Source organism: Geotrypetes seraphini, chromosome 9 (assembly GCF_902459505.1).
Source record: "Geotrypetes seraphini chromosome 9, aGeoSer1.1, whole genome shotgun sequence".
Classification (NCBI taxonomy): domain Eukaryota; kingdom Metazoa; phylum Chordata; class Amphibia; order Gymnophiona; family Dermophiidae; genus Geotrypetes; species Geotrypetes seraphini.
The window spans coordinates 16572679-16590785 of NC_047092.1; the positions used below are offsets into that span (position 1 = coordinate 16572679).

Consider the following 18107-nt stretch of genomic DNA (forward strand, 5'->3'; position numbering starts at 1 on the left):
AGCTCCTTTCAATTCACCAAGCGTGGAAGCTTCACTCTGCAGACATTCACCAAATTAATCTCTCTCCAACAATTTTCTTAAATCCTTTTCTAACTTGCGCAAATTTGTAAAACTAATTTGTATGCATGCATGGGAAGAAAGAAGTGCTACTGCTCTCTGCTGTTCAGTATTCAATACAGCATTCCCTCTAGGTTAGAAGAGTCTATTCCATAAAACCAAACTAAAGCAATATTCAAATTTTCAGCCCAATCAGAGCCTCAGGCCCTTCCGGGGAGGGGAAGGCCCACCATTTTGAAGAGGCAGACCAGCTGGCTGGAGGGAATAGGCATGCCTCCAGCCAGCCAACTAACCAAGGTAGGGGGATATGGCAGGAGTTGGAGGCACAGAGGTCGGGTCCTGTGTGGCGGTGGAAGAACGTGGGCATCTCTTCCACTGCCTAGGGGGGTGTTTCTTGGCAATGGGAGAGATTGGGCATTTCTCTCGCTGCGGGGGGAGGGGGTGGTGTTTACGTGGCTGTGGGAGAACGTGGGCATCTCTCCCGTTGTCGAGGGGGGTTTCTTGGCAGCAGGAGACATTGGGCATCTCTCCTGCTGCCGGGAGGGTGTTGGGGAGGTGTTAGTTGGCAGCGGGAATAATGGGCATCTCTTCCACTTGTCCTGATGGCTTGACTTTTTGTTGGGTTTTTTTGCATTTATTCTGCGCATATAGCACAGTTACTTACCGTAACAGGTGTTATCCAGGGACAGCAGGCATATATTCTCACATGTGGGTGACGTCATCTACGGAGCCCCGGCGCGGACAGCTTTTCAAGCAAACTTGATTGAAGTTTCAAGTTTGCACACTGCACCACGCATGTGCGTGCCTTCTCGCCCACTAGAGGGCGCATCCCACCTCGTGGTCCTCAGTTCCATAACTAGCAAGGAAGCCATCCCCGGGGAGGCGGGCGGGTTGTGAGAATATATGCCTGCTGTCCCTGGATAACACCTGTTACGGTAAGTAACTGTGCTTTATCCCAGGACAAGCAGGCATGATATTCTCACATGTGGGTGACCTCCAAGCTAACCAAAAAAGGGCAGGTGGGAGGATGGCAATTTAGGAAAACAGATTTTGCAAAACTGACTGGCCAAACCGGCCGTCACTCCTGGATAAAGTGTCCAGACAGTAATGAGAGGTGAATGTATGAACCGAAGACCAAGTGGCAGCCTTACATATGTCCTCCATCGGAGTGGATCGGAGGAAAGCTATCGAAGCTGCCATCGCTCGGACCTTGTGCCCCGTGACTCGACCCGGGGGAGGAAGGCCAGCCTGAGCGTAGCAAAAGGAAATGCAAGCGGCCAACCAGTTAGACAGAGTGCGCTTGGAAACTGGATGCCCTAATCGATTGGGATCGAAGGACAAAAACAATTGAGGAAGCTTCCGATGAGACCTGGTGCGTTGAAGATAATATGCCAACGCCCTCTTACAGTCAAGCGTGTGAAGCGCCGTCTCGCCAGGATGGGAGTGGGGCTTCGGGAAGAACACAGGAAGGACAATGGACTGATTGAGGTGGAAGTCAGAAACAACTTTAGGTAAAAACTTAGGATGGGTGCGGAGAACCACCTTGTCGTGATGAAAGACAGTGAAAGGAGGGTCCGCAACCAAGGCTTGCAACTCCCCAATCCGCCTGGCGGAGGTGAGGGCAATTAGAAACACCGCCTTCCAAGTCAGAAATTTCAAGAGGGACTTGTTGAGTGGCTCAAACGGGGGTTTCATCAGTTGAGCCAGAACCACATTCAAATTCCACACGACAGACGGAGGCTTAAGAGGGGGACAAACCCTGAGTAACCCTTTCATGAAGCGTGTCACCAAGGGATGGAGTGACAGAGGGCGTCCTTCCAGAGGTTGGTGGAAAGCAGAAATCGCACTGAGATGAACCCGCACCGAAGTGGTTTTCAAGCCAGAGCGCGACAAATGAAACAAATATTCTAAAACCGAGGATACCGGAACTGATACCGGATCCAGGTGAAAAGACGAGCACCAGGTGGAAAACCTGGTCCATTTCTGCGCATAGCAAAGCCTCGTCGAGATCTTGCGGGAGGCTTCCAACACCTCCTTCACCGATTGAGACAGGTCCGGAGGAGTCAGGGAACAAGAAACCAGGCTGTCAGGTGCAATGACTGCAGATTGGGATGTAACATGGATCCTTGACTCTGAGACAGCAGAGAAGGAGAGACAGGCAGGGGAAGAGGCTCTCTGGCACTGAGCTGGAGCAGCAGGGAGAACCAGTGCTGACGCGGCCACCGAGGTGCTATGAGAATCATCGTGGCCGTGGACGATTTTAGGTGTACCAACGTTCGCATGATCAGAGGGAACGGAGGGAATGCATACAGGAACCTCCCTTCCCAGTCGAGTAGGAAGGCATCCGCTTCCAGACGGTCCTGCGAGTACATCCGAGAACAATATAGTGGTAGTTTGTGTGTCTCCGGAGAGGCAAACAGATCCACCTGTGGCGTTCCCCAGTGAGCGAAAACCTCGCGTAGAACTGCTGAGTGTAGAGTCCACTCGTGCGGTTGCAGAAGTCGACTCAGTTTGTCCGCCAGGCAATTCCGTTCTCCTTGGATGTAGACCGCCTGGAGGAAGATGTTCCGGGAGGCCGCCCACTCCCAGAGGCGAAGAGCTTCGGAGCAGAGGGGCCATGACCCCGTTCCTCCCTGCTTGTTCACATAATACATTGCCACCTGATTGTCCGTGCGGACGAGGACCACCTGGTCCTGCAATATGTGAACGAAGGCTCGAAGTGCTAGGAAGATGGCCCGCAGCTCTAGCACGTTGATATGACACTGACGGTCTTCTGCCGACCACAGGCCCTGCGTGCGAAGACCGTCGAGATGGGCTCCCCACGCGTACTCCGAGGAGTCCGTGGTCAGGACCTTGCGAAAAGGCGGAGTGCGAAACAATAGCCCCATGGACAGATTTGAAGAGTCTGTCCACCAACGCAGCGATTTCCGCAAGGGCGGAGTTACCGAAATGAGGCGAGACACCGGGTCGCACTCCTGACGCCACTGGGACGCGAGGGTCCACTGAGGGATCCTCAGATGTAGCCTCGCAAACGGCGTGACATGTACCGTCGAGGCCATATGGCCCAGCAGCATCATCATGCGCTTGGCCGACACCCTCGATAGTTGGGAGACCTGGCGGCTCATCCGTACCAAGGTTTCCAACCGCTGGGTCGGCAGGTAGGAGCGTAGGCGCACCGTGTCCAGCACCGCACCTATGAATTGAAGAGACTGCGACGGCCTCAACTGAGACTTTGGAAAGTTTATCTCGAACCCGAGAGTTTGCAGGAAGGCAATCGACTGTCGGGTCGCTGAGATAACCCCCTCCCTGGTCGGGGCTTTGATGAGCCAATCGTCCAGGTAAGGGAACACATGGAGTCCACGTGACCTGAGGGCTGCCGCAACCACCACCATGCACTTCGTGAATACTCGTGGGGACGCGGCTAGGCCGAAGGGCAGTACCCTGTACTGGAGGTGGAGGTCCCCCACCTGGAATCGTAAGAATCTTCGACAGGCGGGGTGCACCGGAACATGGGTGTATGCTTCCTTCAGGTCGAGGGAGCACATCCAGTCCCCTTCCCCCAAGAGGGGGTACAAAACCGGGAGAGATAGCATTCGAAACTTCTCCCGGGCCAGGAATTTGTTGAGCTTCCTGAGGTCCAGTATGGGGCGCAGGTCCCCGGTCTTTTTTGGGACCAAAAAGTAGCGGGAGTAAAACCCCGTACCCCACTGGTCCTTGGGGACCGGCTCGACCGCCCGAAGCTTCAAGAGGGCTTTGGCTTCGGTTATAAGGGTCGGTAGCTGCGAACGGTTGCAGGGGACTAAACTTGGAGGACTGTCCGGCGGCGAGGACACAAAGTTGAGCGAGTAGCCCTCGGAGACGATCCGGAGCACCCAAGCGTCTGAGGTAATCCCGGTCCATGCCTCCCGGAAGGACCGAAGACGGCCACTGATAGGAAGGGGTTCCTGTGAAAGTGCGGAGGGGAACCCGCCCCGTCCGCTCAGCCCGTCAAAAGGAAGGCGCGGGCTTAGAAGGGCCCTGCGCCTGGGCTTGGGTTTGTCCCCCTCTGCCTCGCTGAGACGGACGTCTCGGAGGCGGTCTCGAGAAAGCCGGGGTCGACTTCTGAGGGTATCGGCGCGGCGGAGGCCGAAAGGGTTTCTGCGGCGGGGGTCTAGGTTTGGGGCGGACCAGGGATGCTAGAGAGCGCTCCTGTTCCGACAAGCGTTTGGTCGCCGCATCCAATGACTTGTCGAATAACTCGGACCCCACACAAGGCAAGTCTGCCAGGCGTTCCTGCAGGTTTGGGTCCATGTCGAGGGTGCGAAGCCAGGCCAAGCGGCGCATGGCCACCGCGAGGGCCGACACCCTCGAAACCAGCTCAAAGGCGTCGTACACTGCGTGGAATAGGTACAACCGCAATTGAGACAGGTTGGACATAAACTTATCGAATCCTGCTCTTTGGGAGTCCGGTAACGAGTTTCGATATTGAGGAAGGTCCTTCACCATACCACGCAAATAGGAGGAAAAGGTGAAGGCGTAATTTAGAACCCTGGTGGCCATCAGGGAATTTGAATAGAGGCGACGGCCAAACTTGTCCAGGGTCCGCCCCTCCCTGCCTGGTGGAACCGCCGCAGAAACCCGTGAGGGCTGTGATTTTTTAAGAGCAGACTCCACCAGAAGAGACTGGTGTGAGAGCTGCGCCTTATCGAACCCTTTAGGGGGAATCGTCCTATACTTCGATTCCATTTTTGAAGGCACAGACGTGACTGTAAGAGGGTTTGACAGGTTATTCAGCCAGGTTTGCAGAAGGACACTGTTGAGAGGGAGTCTAGGCACCTCCCTAGGAAGAGTGGGGAGGTCCTGTTCCTCCAAAAATTCTTTGGAATACCGAGAGCCTACCATCAGGTCAATCCCCAGGGCTTGGGCCATGTCCTGAACGAAGGATGAAAATGAGGACGGCCTAGCCTGGGGAGACGGGGTTCTCGACCGCCCCACCGAGGAGAGGGGGGAGGCCTCATGGGAATAATGAGGATCCCTAACCGATCCCGAATCCCAGGATCCCCTCTCGAGGGCCCTCGAGGGGGAAGGGGAAGTTATCCTCCTCGCAGAGCCCTTGGGTGAGGACCCAGGGGTTCGTGGGACACTCTCCCGTTTCCTCGGCGAGGCGGCCCGGGAAGGCTTCCCATGAGGTGAGCGGAGGAGCCTCGGGTTGTCGAGGCGCAACTCCGACACCTGCAGCGCCTCGCCCCCGAACAACGAGGAGCGGTCGCGCCGAGGCGAGCCTCGGGGTCGCTTAGACTTCCTCGATCGACGCCCCGTCCGAGGTCGCGTCGAGGGCGAGGCGTGTCTGGAAGACCCGGAGGAAGAGGAGGAAAGACGGCGCACTCTGCGCGACTTTTCCTTGGGCCTTACACTCCGCTCAGGGGGTTCCCCCGAGGTCGAGGTCCGGGGCGGGGCCGAGACCGAGGCGAACGGGGCCACCGTACCCGAGACCGAGGTCGCCGAGGTCAGGGCTCCCGAGGGAGCCGAGGCCGGGGCCTCCGAGACCGAAGGCGCCCCGGCCGAGGTCGAGGCCGCCGGAACCGCAGCACGCTGCAACACTTCCAGGGCTCCCGACAGCTCCGATGAGATCAGAGCTCGGAGGAGATCCTGGAAGGCCGGAATCCCCACGAAGGTGGGGAGTTCCGAGTCCGGGGCACACTCCCTGGAGGGCGACCTCGGTCTCGAGTATTCCCTCGGGGTGTGCGGAGTCGAGGTCCGATGCGGGGCCGGGGTCGACCCACCCGCCTTGGCCTGACTCGAGGATGGCTTCTTTGCTGAAGGGGATGGAACAGAGGACTTACCCGAAGCTTGCTTCACTGACGACGCCTTCGAGGAAGAGGGCCGAGGCGAGGCCGAGGCCCCCGAGGACGCCAAGGCCGAGGTCAAGGCCGGGGCCGAAGCCGAGGCCGACGTCGAGGCCTTAGGTGCGTCGACGGCGAACAATTCGGCCATTCTTGCCTTACGGCGACGGAGGGCCCTGTTTTGGAAGGTAGCACAGCGATCACACGAGTCTGTCGGATGTTCGGGCCCAAGACAGACAATGCACCACCGGTGAGGGTCGGTGATGGAAAGCAACCTTTCACACCGGCTGCACTTTTTGAATCCCGTAACAGGACGGGACATCCACGAAGAAAAAGAAGAAGGCCGGGAACGAACCGACGTCCCGCGGCCACGGATTCCGGGAGCCCCCGGAGTCCGATGAAAAACGAAAGACTTTTTTTTTTTTTTTTTTTTTTTGAAAAGAACCGAAAGGAAAAACAGCACCGCGAACTAATTCGAAGGGAAAACAAACTAAACGCGGCAGCTAGAAGGCAAAAACACTGGAGCTCAGATCCACAGGGCTTTCTTGCTCCGCGGAAAAATTTGAACTGAGGACCACGAGGTGGGATGCGCCCTCTAGTGGGCGAGAAGGCACGCACATGCGTGGTGCAGTGTGCAAACTTGAAACTTCAATCAAGTTTGCTTGAAAAGCTGTCCGCGCCGGGGCTCCGTAGATGACGTCACCCACATGTGAGAATATCATGCCTGCTTGTCCTGGGATAAGCCCATCATTATCACCAGCGATGGGCACAGGAAAATTTACTGAATTTTTGTTACTCTCTGCCAACCTCATTTGCATGAGTGTTTTTTTGGAGAATGACTCACTTTTTAAAAAATCATTATTACTAAAAAGGCTGCGACAGCGGCCCATCAGTTTTTTACGCAGATTTTTGAGAATCAAGCCCCGGGTGTTAAAGAAATACCATGAAATGTGAATCTTTGAAACTTGTAATTATCAATGTTTTAAAAAACTTGGTGTACGTAAAAAACAAAGATCTAATACTGCGTACCTTTATTTTACATTACATTAGAGATTTCTATTCCGCCATTGCCTTGCGGTTCAACGTAGATTACAAAAGAATTACAAAAAACATATCTTGTAATTTCTAGTGGAGATAAAGAGTAGATGAGGTTGCTTTGGGGACTTAGAAAGTGGTATTGGGAAGTGGGAAGGAGCTGGAGGTATTAAGTCGTTTGCAGGAATTTCTTGAAAAGTAGCGTCTTTACTTCTTTTCTGAATGTTTTGTAGTCTGGGGTTATAATTAGTAGATTGGAGATTTGGTTGTCGAGTTTTGCTGCTTGTGTGGCTAGGAGGCCATCATATAGTTTTCTCCGTTTGACTTCTTTGATTGGAGGGTGCTATTATTTTGAATGGTCATACATAAAACCCTTGGAGGGGCATAATCAAAAGAAACATCCAAGTCCATATTGGGCCTAAGTCGCAAGTTGCCCAAAGTCGGACAAAAGTCAGACATGGGAAAACGTCCATTTTTGGAAAATACATCCAACATATATTTTTCCCCGAAAATCATCTAACTGTACATCCAGCCGTCTGATCGTCCAGACCACTAAGTCGTTCTTCTTTATACCCCATTTTCGACCAAAAATTCATCCAAGTCAAAAATGCCTAGAAAAATAAGTTTTAGGCATGGAAGGGGCCAGAAAAGTGAGGGACTGGACACCCAGACATGGCACCAGAGTACCGTATTTTCGCGGATATAACGCGCGCGTTATACGTGTTTTTACGTACCGCGCATACCCCTCGCGCGTTATATGCCTGAGCGCGGTATACAAAAGTTTTAAAACATAGTTCCCACCCCGCCCGACGCCCGATTCACCCCCCCAGCAGGACCGCTCGCACCCCCACCCCGAACGACCGCTCGCACGCGCTCCCACCCGCACCCGCATCCACGATCGGAGCAAGAGGGAGCCCAAGCCCTCTTGCCCGGCCGACTCCCCGACGTCCGATACATCCCCCCCCCCCGGCAGGACCACTCGCACCCCCACCCCGAAGGACCGCCGACTTCCCGACAATATCGGGCCAGAAGGGAGCCCAAACCCTCCTGGCCACGGTGACCCCCTAACCCCACCCCGCACTACATTACGGGCAGGAGGGATCCCAGGCCCTCCTGCCCTCGACGCAAACCCCCCTCCCCCCCAACGACCGCCCCCCCCAAGAACCTCCGACCGCCCCCCAGCCGACCCGCGATCCCCCTGGCGACCCCCACGACCCCCCCACCCCCCTTCCCCGTACCTTTGGTAGTTGGCCGGACAGACGGGAGCCAAACCCGCCTGTCCGGCAGGCAGCCAACGAAGGAATGAGGCCGGATTGGCCCATCCGTCCTAAAGCTCCGCCTACTGGTGGGGCCTAAGGCGCGTGGGCCAATCAGAATAGGCCCTGGAGCCTTAGGTCCCACCTGGGGGCGCGGCCTGAGGCACATGGGCCCAACCCGACCATGTGCCTCAGGCCGCGCCCCCAGGTGGGACCTAAGGCTCCAGGGCCTATTCTGATTGGCCCACGCGCCTTAGGCCCCACCAGTAGGCGGAGCTTTAGGATGGATGGGCCAATCCGGCCTCATTCCTTCGTTGGCTGCCTGCCGGACAGGCGGGTTTGGCTCCCGTCTGTCCGGCCAACTATCAAAGGTACGGGGAAGGGGGGTGGGGGGGTCGTGGGGGTCGCCAGGGGGGTCGCGGGTCGGCTGGGGGGGCGGTCGGAGGTTCTTGGGGGGGGCGGTCGTTGGGGGGGAGGGGGGTTTGCGTCGAGGGCAGGAGGGCCTGGGATCCCTCCTGCCCGTAATGTAGTGCGGGGTGGGGTTAGGGGGTCACCGTGGCCAGGAGGGTTTGGGCTCCCTTCTGGCCCAACTACCAAAGGTACGGGGTGGGGGGGTCGTGGGGGTCGCCAGGGGGGTCGCGGGTCGGCTGGGGGGGCGGTCGGAGGTTCTTGGGGGGGGCGGTCGTTGGGGGAGGGGGGTTTGCGTCGAGGGCAGGAGGGCCTGGGATCCCTCCTGCCCGTAATGTAGTGCGGGGTGGGGTTAGGGGGTCGCCGTGGCCAGGAGGATTTGGGCTCCCTCCTGGCCCGATATTGTTGGGGAGACGGCGGTCCTTCGGGGGGAGGGATGTATCGGACGTCGGGGGGGGGCATCAGGCTTTCAGGATGGGGACAGACCTTCAAGGGGGGACAGTGCACGGAAGTCAGGGGGGGTAAACGGAGAGTCGGGACAGCGCACAGAAAGTCAGGGCGGGCGAAAGGAGCGTCGGGCAGCATGCGCGGTATACCCGTGAGCGCGGTATACCAAAGTTTTTGTACATATCATCGTGATTTCTGCGCGCTATACCCGTGTGCGCGTTTTACACGGGTGCGCGTTATATCCGCGAAAATACGGTAGTGGGGGTACCTTACAGGGAACTGCTGTGAACTTCACAAATAGGGTGCCACATAAACATCTCACCACAACTCCCTTATAGGTCATGGTGAGGCCCCCAAAACACCCCCAGAATCTACTAGACCAACCTACCACCCCAATAGCCCTTATGGCTGCAGGAGCCACTTATATGACAGTACAAAAGGATTAGGGGGTTTTGGGGGGTACACATTTTTCACCATGAATGCAGTGATTAAAGTGGCTTATGGGCCTGGGTCCTCCTCTCCATGGTTCACTAACCCACCCCCAAGACCACTTAAACCACCTCTGTGCAGCTCTACTAGGCTTCCTATGCCAGGCTGCCAGGTGCTGATGTTCTGGAGGCAGATATGTAAAGTTGTTATAACGATTTTTATGGGGGTGGGGGTTGGGTCAGTGATCACTGGGACAGTGTGTGGGGGTCTGTACTTTGTGTCTGCAGTGCTTATCTGGTCACTTTGGATACTTTCTTGCGACTTAGACCTGGTTTTAGATGGCCTAAGTCACAACGTCCAAGTTCCATCTAGACAGTGTTGTAACACTTTCGGTTATACATGCAGTATGACTAAGTCTAGGACAGCCCATGTCCCGCCCAAATCCCGCCCTCGACACTCCTCTTGAAAAGCCCTATTTAGCTCTGGGCATACTGCAGCACTGTGAAGGCCTAAGTCATTTTTAGATACGTCTAAAACCCGGTTCGATTATTGGCACTTGGACGACTTGTCTTTTAGATTGTCAAGTGCCGATTTAGGCCTGTTTTTAGACGTTTTTCTGTTTCGATTATGTGCCCCTTAATTTATGAAAATTGACGCACAGTTGCAGTCTGCACAAAACTTTGATCCAACCAAAATAAGGTCTCAAGCCTTAAAAATCATAGGCCAACATTCAGCCCAGGCAGTCAATAAATAGCATCAAACACTGGCCTTGGACTTATCTTAACATGTATGATAAATGGATATGGCTGCTGAATTTAGCTATGATCACACCAGCAATATATCCATTTACTTTAAGCCTGTTATTCAGCAGGCCTAAAGTAAACAGATAACTTATTTGTTTAATGGCTGAACATTGCTACCAAATGGATAAGAATAGCCTTACTGGGTCAGACCAATGATCCATCAAGCCCAGTAGCCCATTCTCATGGTGGCCAATCCAGGTCATTAGTACCTGGCCAAAACCCAAGGAGTAGCAACATTCCATGCTAGCAATATAAGGCAAGCAGTGGCTTCCCCCATGTCTTTCTCAATAACAGACTATGGACTTTTCCTTCAGGAACTTGTTCAAACCTTTCTTAAAACCAGCTATGCTATCCGCTCTTACCATATGCTGTAGCAACGCGTTCCAGAGCTTAACTATTTTCTGAGTGAAAATAAATTCCTCCTATTGGTTTTAAAAACATTTCCCTGTAACTTCATCAAGTGTCTCCTAGTCTTTGTAATTTTTGACGGAGTGAAAAATCAATCCACTTGTACCTGTTCTACTCCACTCAGGATTTTGTAGACTTCAATCATACCTCCCCTCAGGCTGTCTCTTTTCCAAGCTGAAGAGCCCTAACCATTTTAGTCTTTCCTCATACGAGAGGTGTTCCATCCCCTTTACCATCTTGGTCGCTCTTCTTTGAATCTTTTCTAGCACCACTATATCTTTATTGAGATAAGGTGACCAGAATTGAATGCAATACTCCAGATGAGGTCGCACCATGGAGCGATACAGGGGCGTTATAACATTCTTAGTCTTGTTGGTCTTGTGTTAGTCTGCATTGAGTTTCCTGAAGACTTTGAAATTTGTTATGAAGAATTTGCATTTTTTTTTTTGGTAAATCATTTTTATTGAAGTCAAACAGAGGAACAAAGGGCATACAAGAATTTGCATTTTATCTAGACACTTAATAAAGACTACTCATCCAGATCATCTGTTCCAACTGGTTTTTATTGTTTTGGCTCTCTTATGGACTTTTCAACCAAGAGTTTGTTCAAAACTTCTTTAAACTATGGCATTATCTGCTTTGGTCAAAGCAGATAATGCCATAGTCTCCATTACCTTATCCACAAAAAAAAAAAGACTGTCTCTATGGAAGGAAACGTCCACTAGCCTCTCCTGAACCGCAGGTTCAATGTCAGAGACACAGTGCTATGAGAGTATGCACACCCTTACACCCACAGCAGGTGCACTTTGCTATAAATTTTTTGGAGCTCCTTTCTTATCAATTTTAAGTATAATTTGTATAAGATTTGGCTGTACCATAGTTTGGCAATACACACAATTTTATAAAGAAAGAGTCTGGATACTACTTGAAAATGTTAAGCACTCTTGGCCAAACACTTCGACAATGCAGCTGCTTACTGGCCAGCTGGCACAGTTCTTCAGCCTGCTCCTGAGGAAAAGAGTCTGCAAGTGTTAACATACTGCGTACCAGAGACTTCAAGTAAATGCCTGTGTAGAGCTGGTAAGGCGGGAAATAAGCATCAAGGATTGAAAAGTCTTCCTCCCAAACAAATTCAAACTCCTGGCCTTTCTACCTGGGTGAGCCAAGTTATAAGTCCTGGAATGTTTGGCTCGTTTGAGAACGCATTCTACCACCAAAGAGTGGTGAGGAAGCTGAACCCTCTCAAATCCAGAAACCTTCTGGATACAATACTGCATATCCACCTTCTTAGGTGCAACCTGCACTGAGAGGGGAGTTTCCCAGTTCTTCACCAGTGTACCTTTCAAGATAGGGTGGTATGGTACTGTGACCCCTCCTCTGAGAGAAAATTTATACTCCAAGACCACCAAAATCTCAGCCCTAGGCTTCTCCTCCGTCTCCAACTTAAATAAAATGGCAAAAGCCATCTTCCGAACAAAAACAGCAAAAGAGGCACATTCAGGTGGTGACTTTCTTCTTTCTTGAGGTGGCAAAAGATCAGAAGATACTCCATGACTTCTCCTGGAAGAAGTAATGTGGGCCCCTCATCTGAATCCCATGGGTGGATTCAGTCAGATTCCTCATCCAAATCTGAATGAAAGAATGTGGTCTCAGCCTGCTTTGGATCAGTGGGTCGATGCCCATGACTTAATAAGGTGCTGATGTTCAGCCCCATCATTCGACTCTAAGGAAGCTACCTCTCCTAATGTCAAAGGCAGTACCCTATGTGCCAATGCTGACATTGGCACCCCTTGAGGCATTATCATTGAGGATCGTTCCAATGTCCTCATGTGAACTTGAAGGGGAAGCAAGGGCTGAGTCTCAACTGGCGCAAGCACCCTCGATACCTGATAAGGTTGCAGTTGAATCTACACTAACTCCTCCCTGCGTATAGCTTAGTACCACGCATCTGAGATAAGCATTGACAAAGGTTGGTGAGCTGATGGAGGGACTGCCTGAGAAGGTGTTGGTGATGAATTGGAAGAAGGGACCTGGTTGCCTGGAGACTTGCACATTGGCAGCTCCACTAAAGGAAAGGGCAGCTATCATCCTGATGCCAATGCTTCTAGAGTATCAGAATGTCTGATACCTTAGTGCTCTCGGCACCACGTGTCAAAGAGGACCAAAACTTGAACTTCCTTTGATGGTAGCTCACAGTCCTTAGGTGCCAAAGAGGATGACATTGACCTATACTCATCCTCTGTGACGGGTCTGATGATAACTAATCCCAGGACAGACTAAAAACACCCGGTGTTGAGTGAGGAGGAGAACCCCCTCAATACCTAGTACTTTCTGAGATCTGGCCAGCCATAAATATCAATGCTTCCAATGCTGAAGTTGATGGACCATCCTTCGATGAGCCAAAAAGCTTCTCCTGTTGAACCTGCTAAGCTCTCTGTGTGCTCAACTGCATTTCCAAACAGAGAGAAGAAGAGTTAGGATCATGGTCATGGTCCAAGGCACTTGATGCACCAAGAGTGTGGGACAGTCACTGAGATCACCCAATTGCCCTGGGCACACCTCTTAAAGCCACTGGGGGTCTTCTTCTTCGACATCAAAAAAAAGTATTGAGGCCAAATTAAACTCAATTTTCAAAGCAAAAATATGCATACTAAAATTGAGGGTGAAGATCCAGCCTAAGTATAAGCTTAACACCATTAAAAAGAAAGAAAACTTTAAATGCTGCAAAAAAACAAACCCTAATACATGGGTTAAGTTAAAAAAAACTAAAAAAAAAAAAAAAAAAAAAAACCCCAAAAAACTTTAAATGGAAAACAAAGAAAATAAATCTGAAAAATCCTGTTTAAGAAAGCAAAGCCATGCAAGCACAAACCTGTGTAGAGCTATATTAACTATTTTTTTGCGGCCCTCCAAGTACCTACAAATCCAAAATGTGGCCCTGCAAAAGGTTTGAGTTTGAAACCATTGATTTAGGCTATTGGATGACTTTATCTCCTTTTCGTATACTCAGGCTGGGCTGACACATCCGGGCTGTGTAACAGGCTACAATGTCTCAGCTGTGGCCGCCTCAGTAGATCATTTCCACTCTGCATCTATTGAGGACATCTACAAAACGGCTTGATCCTTAATTCTTACCTTTACTTCTCACTACTGTTTAGAAGAAAATTGAAGAAGAGACAGTCAGTTTGGTTTCTTCATTCTATTAACTTTTCATTCTTATGGCTTCTCTTAGGCACCTTATAGACTCCTTTGCTTAAGTTTATACTCTAATACACAACTATGGCACTTTTTCCTCTCATGTCTCTTGTCGATGTTTCAAGCCTCTGTATATAGCATGTCACAGTAAGAGAACAGCAAGACTCATCCGCTCTGCTCCATGGAAAAACAAAGACTGAGGGATCTATGCTTGTACATTGGAAGGGAAGGTACACCCACTCCTATCAACCAACCCTTCAACACAGTTCTAAATCCTGGTATTAGTTTTTCCCACAGTAGTCACACAGGCTAAGCTTTTGGGGGGAGGGGTGGATGCCATATAGTAGACAAATGTACTGCATTTGCATTCATAGCAATTGCGGTCAAAGTTTCTATGCGAGTTAATAACCACACTGAAATCCTTTTTGCATTGATATCCCACAGTAAAACTATGTAAAACCCCACAGTAACCATGTTGAAGTTTTCTATATCAGCCTCACAGTGAGGCCTTACTAGCAGATCTGTGTTTATCATGGAAGTAGAGCACCGACTTCTCTGTGGCTTCCTATTTTCTCTGCCCTTAGCTACTGATTACTATTTAGAGATTTAGCTCAAACCTTTTCACTGCTAGTTCAAGGTAAGACACAAATTCAGGCACAGTAAGCATTTCCATACCCCCACAGGTTACACAAGTCTGCACTCAAGGCATGGAGGATGAAATAACTTGCCCAAGGTCACAAAGTATGTCAGTATGACGTTTTACAATTATTTCACTCCGTATCTCAGAAATACGTTGGCAGGAATGTGAACAGTAGTACATACTGCTCAATAGCCATTTATGTATCTCTTCACTTCCCCTAGGAGAGTCTTCCCATGCCACTTTTATCTGCATGAACCTAAAGGCAAGCTCATATGCCATCACATTACTAATTTTTATGCAGAGAGTTCTTTCTGTGCATTAGGTTTTTCAGCCACCGCAGCTAATTATTAACTAAAGTTGTGCTCTGAATGTACTCTGGCTTAAACAATGTCAGAGTGTTACGTGATCCAAGGCATATCAATAGGAATGCTAAGGTATTTTTGTGAAAGAAAAAAAGCCAACTGTAAATTACAAAAAGTCATTAGTCATACGCTCAAATGTCCAGCAAACAGAGTCAACAATTACCTACTTGTAACTATGTACAGTAAAACCTTGGTTTGCAAGCATAATTTGTTCCAGAAGCATGCTTGTAATCCAAAGCACTCGTATATCAAAGCAAATTTGCCAATAGGAAATAATGGAAACTCAGACGATTCATTCTACAACCCAAAAACTTTAATACAAAATACTATATGTACTTGTATTGCAAGACCTCGCTCATTTAGAACAGTCACTACACTCCTGCAACGTCAGAGAGAGACGAACCATCGACTCAGTTGTGATGTGACGCGTGCATGCTGTATGTACTCGTATTGCAAGACTTTGCTTGATTGGTCATAGTAGCATAGTAAATGATGGCAGATAAAGACCTGAACAGTCCATCCAGTCTGCTTATGTTATATTCATTAAAAAATACATGATTAGATTAACTTGTCTCTTCTTTGATATTTCTGGGCCGTGGACTGTAAAGTCACTACACTCTTGCAGTGTCAGAGAGAAGAACCATCAGCTCAGTTGTGATGTGCACTTGTATTGTAAGATATTGCTTGTATAAAAAGTTTAAATTTAATAAAATGTTTTGCTTGTCTTTCAAAACACTTGCAATCCAAGGTTTTACTGTATTTGTAACTATGACCTAACTGTATTAATAACTGTACTGATCTACCTGTACTAGCAACCCTATTGACTGTCCATGTCAAACTGTCCATTGTAACTTCCTGCATAACTGACCCAACCTCTTGTAATGTAATCTGACCTTGAACTGGATAGGTAAAGGTAGAATAGAAAACCTGAATTAACATAACTGCCTAATGGAAAACGAGATAAAATGGAGACACCAAAAAAGCCTCTTTCTAATACCAATTTTCTTTAGTACGAAAGACAAGATACACTAGGGGGAGCTGTGATCCTAATATAGATCTTCATTCTCTGGAAGCCAATTAATTTTTCAGCCAACAAGATGAACTGGAGACACAGATTCTATATCTGTTAGGAAAGTTAGTAATTAATAATACAACATGAAATAAATTGATTTGCTTTTATTTCAAGGTTTACAAATTACCTTTATCTTGTAACCTTTGCAAGTATTTCAAGTTATCCATATTAATCTAGTTAAGACTCTCTCATTAGCAGTACAACCTTTAAAAAGAATCCAAGAAATTAATCAATGGCCAGATAAGGTGGTTATTATACCAACCTACATGTAAAAAATTAACCTCGGACATGGATCAACCCCCTGCAGCACTTTTTGCTTAGAACAAACTCACCTCTTCCCTGTAACTGTACTGTGAACCAGCCTAGACATAATAATATGTATGAAATAGGCACAACTGCATCGATATATTGTGCAGTATTTTTTTAATATTGCAAGGGTAGCAATGACAAAAGCACATTTAGATTAACATGTGTAACTAAAATGAAGCCTGAATCCTCAGTCTTGCTCTCTCCCTGAGCCCATCTTGTCGCCTCCAATATACACATTCCCCAAATCTCCCCCTATACACATTCTCTCCCACCCTATCTTAGTCAGTCTCCACTCCCATCATCCTGTCCCCTCTTTTTCCAAGCCAGATCTCCACTCAGTTTGTTGATGCTCCCTGATCTTGCTGCTGGTACCCCCCTCTGAGACGTCTACTCATTTTTCTTTTAGCATCATATAGTTCTAGGTGAGTTTGACCTGAGCGGCATCCAAATTCCATCACAGTTTGCTTTGTCTTGTGGAAACATGGGCTTTTGGATTAGAGAGTTGCGCGGGGACAGAAATCCCACCCGTCCCCGCCAAAGTCCCACCCGTCCCCGTGAGGACTCCCACCCGTCCCCACCCGTCCCCGCGAGGAATCCCTCCGTCCCCACCCGTCCCCGCGAGGAATCCCTCCGTCCCCGCCCGTCCCCGCGAGGAATCCCCTACGTCCCCGCGAGGAATCCCCTACGTCCCCGCCCATCCCTATAAACTACAGAAATAGTTATTTCATTTAATTATGCTACTGAATTAAAGGCTCTGGTAGAAACCCATTTAAAAATAAGCAAAAAGACTTTATTAATTTGGAAATATTAATTGGGAAGAATATATACTTTGTAAACGGGTTTCTACCAGAGCCTCTAATGTTTATAAATTTTTATCAACACAACTAATATACTACTTTATCCTTAAGCAAAAAAAAAAAAAGAATTTTTTTCCTACCTTTGTTGCCTGGTTTCTGCTTTCTTCATATTCTCATTCAATTCCTTCCATCCACTGCCTCTCTTCTCTGTGTCTTCCATTTGCTCTGTTAATGTGCCTCTCCCTTTCTCCCCCCTTCCAAATTGGTCTGGCACCCATCTTTTTCCCTCCACTCCCCCCATAGTCTGGCACCTCTGTCTTCTTCCCTGCCAGGGTCTTCTCCCCATTCCCTCTTCCCCATTTCCTTCCAGTGTCCTTCTCCCCCACCATCTTCCCCATGTCCTGTCAGGCAGCATCCTTCTCCCCCCTCTGCCTTCCCCATGTCCTTTCAGCGTCCTTCTCCCCCCTCTGTCTTCCCCATGTCCTTTCAGCTTCCTTCTCCCCCCTCTGTCTTCCCCATGTCCTTTCAGCGGCCTTCTCCCCCCCTGTTTTCCCCATTTCCTTTCAGTGGCCTTCTCCACCCCTGTTTTCCCCATGTCCTTTCAGTGGCATTCTCCACCCCTTTGTCTTCCCCAGTGCTTTCAGGGTCCTTCACCCCCCTCTGTCTTCCACATGTGCTTTCAGCATCCTTCCCCCCCTCCTCCCGTTTACCCCATGTCCTTTCAGCGTCCTTCTCCACCCCTTTGTCTTCCCCAGTGCTTTCAGCGGCCTTCTCCCCCCTTAAGCGTCTTTTCTTCTCCACTCCACCTTTCCTCCCTCCCTTTGTGGCGTTTCCGCACCCGACCGACAACAGAACAGGCCCGGTCGGACAAATCTCCCTGTCCTGTAGCCGCGAATCTAAATTACCTTCTTACAGCAGCTGGAGTATTGAAGCTGCTGTAAGAGGTAATTTAGATTCGTGGCTACAGGGCAGGGAGGTTTGTCGGCCGGGCCTATTGTCGGTCGATCGGGGGACCTGACCAGCTGTGCACATTCTTCGGGGCGGACCGCCCCCTCCCCCCTCTTTCG

The 18107-nt window shown here is 50.0% G+C and overlaps 1 protein-coding gene across 4 annotated transcripts in view; it reads right to left on the reverse strand.

Moving 5' to 3' along the window:
• AHCYL2 (adenosylhomocysteinase like 2) overlaps nt 1-18107 on the reverse strand; it is a 181034-nt gene that overhangs the window by 104627 nt on the left and 58300 nt on the right. The window lies entirely within an intron of this gene.